Genomic DNA, 4952 nt, shown 5'->3' on the forward strand with positions numbered 1-4952 from the left:
ACAGAGTTGAAGGCAGATCTACTTCTGCCTTTATAGCACGTAAAGAAAACGATGTTGTAGGAGTGGTGATGGTGGCGGCGGTAGTGGTGGTGATGGTGGTGATAGCGGTGGCGGTGGTGGTGGTGGTGGCGATGGTGGTGGTGATGTTGGTGGTGGCACTGCTCTTGCTGTTGTTGTTCGTTGCAGAGCAGTCCCGATCCAGTAGATCTGTCATGGAAGACATTCCATCCATGATCATCCCTTCTTACAGCTGCATATAGTTGCATCTAGGATTACCGTGCATGTGTCTCTCTTTTACGACAAGATTTCAACGATTTGACTGCTACTTCTAGCATGTTGAGTGACCACGTAGTGACTGCCTACTTGAATCATCCGAGAGCTAAGTTCTTGTTCAGCTGATACAGTGTGAGCCTAAGTTAAGTGTGCAGGTGTCTGTGGAGTATTCAGCCACTTACACTCTCAAACAAGTGAATTACTCACCAACGAGGTGGGGTGGGAGGTAAGGAAGTGTTGACATTTGTTCTGTGTTTGTTACTTTGTTCCTGATAAGGACGGAATGAGAGAGAAAGATAGAGAAGAAGTGTGAGGGAGAAAAAGAGTAAGAGGAGAGGAGTTGAAAGGAGCAGGGAAGAGAGGGTGAAAGAATAAAGGGGGGAAGAGTAAGAGGAAGTCATGTTATAAAGAGAACAGGAGATGATAACATGAGAGATTATTGAGGTTGAACAGGTGGGTGGTATGTTGCGTACCTTGCCTTTGTTCATGTGTGAGTCCCTCCGCATGGCACCTTGGGCAAGTATCTTGCACTGTCGCCCCAAACTAACCGATGTCCTTGTGAGTGGATTTGGTAAATGGAAACTGTGTGAAACCCGGTTGTATATGTGTGTGTGTGTGTGTGAGTGTGTATGTGTTGCTGTTTGTACCTCTTTACAGCCTTTGTTGGTGTGTTTATAGTCCTATGACTTAGCTGATCAAAAGAAACCATGTGTGTGTGTGTGTGTGTGTGTGCATGTCTAGTACCTCTTCAGAGCCCTTGTTGGTGTGTTTATGGCCCTATAATTTCATTGATCAGCAAAAGAAACCGTGTGTGTGTGTGTGTGTGTGTGTGTCTCTGTTTGTCCCCAGTACCTCTTCACAGCCTTCGTTGGTGTGTTTATAGTCCTATGACTTAAGGGAACCGTTAAAATAAGTTATCAGACTAAAAAGAATAATAAATATTGGGATCAGTTTGTTCAAGTAAACCATTCAAGGCAGTGCTCTAGCATGGCCACAGTCCAATGACTGAAACATAAAGGATGCCTCAAGATCGTTTGTCACCTCATCACAAAAATTGTCTCTGTTTAGGTGAGGCAATGAACATTCGTCTTTATTGTTTAATTAAAAATCTATTAATCACCAATCTTCTTGTTCAAGTGATTCATTAATCACCAGTCTTTATTGTTTAGCTCAGATGTCAATCACCAATCTTTATTGTTCAGGTGATTCATTAATCACCAATCTTTACTGCTCAGGTAAGACTGTAATCAGCTACCTTAATTGACCAGGTGAGGTGTAATCCTTGTGTTTCTTCTCTCATTGGATCTTGAAGAATTCCTGTTTCTGTCAGCATTGTTCACTCTTGACTGACCACCTCCCCTACTAACTGCGAACATTTTATGGCATTCAGGTGCTATGAAATATGTCCCTTAAAAAGTCTCAGCCAACTAATGCCATCTTGGAAAAGTGGGGGACACACACACACATGCACACAAACACACACACACACATGCACACACGTGTGCATGCACACATACACTTACACATGCACACACATGCATGAATGTACACACACATGCGTGAATGTATACACACATGCATGAATGTACACACATACACATATGCATGCATGCACACACACATGGGCACGTGCACACACATGCGCTATATACACATGCACACACATGCACACATACACACACACGCACACATTCATTCACTTGCTCAGGCAGGGGTATGTTGGCCTGTGCAACTAGCCAGCAGGGTGGCATCATTTGAAGGCTAAGGCAATGCAAAAGTGCATTGTGACCAGCGATGTGTAACAGTATCTGATAGTCTGGTCGGCCACATGATCATGTGATGTCATATCATTATGCCTTGATACTGTGTGGACTCAGATCCCTGTTAATTATCAGGTCCCTGATAATTAAAAATAAAGTGTTAATACTTATGATATGCAAATTAGTACCCCCAGTATTCTGTAGGTACTGCAGTTGTTGAGTATATAAACAGATTGGCTGCTTGCTTTTTCTGGGGTTGGTGAACTCTATGTAGACGCCTCTGATAAGAACCCAATAGGATTAAAAAATTAATTAAAGTTGTTCATTTTTTTTTCAATCGATTGAGAAAGGACTAAGTTAGCCCTGTTTATAAAGGTACTATCTATTATAATAAATGCAAATGTCAGTGTGTCAGTGTGTCACACTTTATCAACTTTACTCCTAGAGGTTGTAGCCCAACATATCATACCATTTTGGAATCAGGCTGACTGTGTGAGTAAATTAAAAACATTCCAGGCTGAATCCAGACCCACAATCCTGAAATTTTGGATTCCCAAGTTTTCATTACTGTGATTGTTTACGGCGATTTTTTTTTTATGTGACTTTTTGTGAGGAATTTTTTTGTACGAAAACAATTTTTTTATAACTTGGAAATAAATTTTTGGAATAATCGAAATTAATTGCGAAATCCAGCAATTATTTTCGACAATTTTTTTACCTGTTTTTTTTTTTATTGCGACGAATATGATAACCATTGGGATATGACTGTGGAGGAAGCAGTTGCAATAAATTCTACAAAACAAGTCAGAGGTCTGTTTGCAGATCTTCCTATTCGGGGTCAGTGGCTTAAAAGCTATATGCTAACTTCAAAGCCGCGTGATAGGGCAGCTTTTAACCCAGTTAATATATATGAGGGTGTGTGTGTGTATAAATATGGATTTGTATACATGTAATTGAACCAAATTCGATGACTGGCACCTGTGCCAGTGGAGTGCTAACAGCACCGTCCGAGCGTGATCATTGCCAGAGCAGCTGTCTGGCTTCCATGTTGGTGGCATGTAAATAGCACCATTTGAGCGTGATTGTTACTGGCACTTGTGCCGGTGGCACATGAAAAAACATTCGAGCGAAGTCATTGCCAGTGTTGCTGGACTGGCTCCTGTGCAGGTGGCACGTCAAAAACACCATTTGAGCGTGGCTGTTGCCTGTACCGCCTGACTGGCCCTCGTGCCGGTGGCACGTAAAAGCACCCACTACACTCTCAGAGTGGTTGGTGTTAAGGAAGGGCATCCAGCTGTAGAAATATTGCCAGATCAGATTGGAGCCTGGTGTAGCTATCTGGTTCGCCAGTCCCCAGTCAAATCATCCAACCCATGCTAGCATGGAAAGCGGACGTTAAATGATGATGATGATGATGACAACAACAGGCTGTTTTCAGTTTCCGTCTACCAAAGCCTTGTGAAGTAAGCTTGCCAACCAACATACCGAGTAGAGCAGGAGGATCTAATGTTAAAGCTAACTGTTCTAAATAAAAAAAGAATGGGCTTATTGGTTCATGTAGGGCCTTGAAGGGCAAGGGTACAGACATTATGGAGCGGATGAAAAGCGGAGAGAAGAGTGAGTTGAGAGGATCAGAACAGAGTTGGCCTGAAATCAACTGTTTCCAAAGAGCAGAGGCCACTGTGGTAGTGGTAAGACACCACCACCACCTCCTCTACTACCTTTGGGTAAAGTACCATATGATGGTTTCACTGATTGCTGCAAGCAGTGGTAGCACTGTAGAAATGATGAATGTTTCATTGTCTTGCAGTGCTGAATTCAGTTTCACCCCATTATAATTAGGATCTCCTTTTCGGGGAGAGATGTATCTCACATCTAACTTAACACTGCAGTAACCTGCCTTGGCTCTCTGTGGATAGCAACGTGATCCAGTTGTTGTTGTTGCTGCTGCTGCTGCTGCTGCTATCAACATACCGTCACGCGTGTGAGAACCACTACTTGGTCGATCGACCAACAGACCGTGTCAAGCCACACGCACACACACACAAACAGACACACACACGTCTATTGTGTTGGTCACTTGCTCACTCACGTTTGTATGTAGACCTGTGATTACAGAGAGGTCAGCTGGTCGCTCGTTCTCTTTACAACCAGCTCTACTTGTATCCCTAGCAACAGGGATAACACCCCTATGGTACCCCAAGCAACATGAGTAGTACCCCTATTGTACACTTAGTAATACGGGTAGATATCATACGTATATACAATGTACTGTATGGAATTTCATAGATTGTATCTATCTATCTATCTATCTATCTATCTGTCTGTCTGTCTATCTATCTGTCTGTCTATCTATCTATCTATCTATCTATCTATCTACCTATCTATCTGTCTGTCTGTCTGTCTATCTATCTATCTATCTATCTATCTATCTATCTATCTATCTATTTATCTATCTATCTATCTATGTGTATACATATGTATAAATATATGTATACATATGAGTATATAAATGTATAGATATATGCATACATTCGTGTACATGTATGCATATATTCATATAAGTAGATCTATATGCATATATATATATATATATATATATATATATATATATATATATATATATATATATATATATATATATATATGTGTGTGTGTATGTATGTATGTGTGTGTGTATGTATGTATGTGTGTATGTATGTACAAATGGACACACTCGACTCACACGCACATACACACACATATATACACCAGCTCATGTAGCTCCTGTAATGCTGTGCACACCATGTACGCACTTAGAATATTTTCGTCGTTTCCTGTTCGTCTCTTGCCAAGTTTTCTGTGTCGTACGCCAGTCACCCTATCATTGTTTCACCCCGTTTACATACATATACATACATACATATATATATATATATA

This window comes from Octopus bimaculoides, chromosome 1 (genome assembly GCF_001194135.2).
Source record: "Octopus bimaculoides isolate UCB-OBI-ISO-001 chromosome 1, ASM119413v2, whole genome shotgun sequence".
NCBI lineage: Eukaryota > Metazoa > Mollusca > Cephalopoda > Octopoda > Octopodidae > Octopus > Octopus bimaculoides.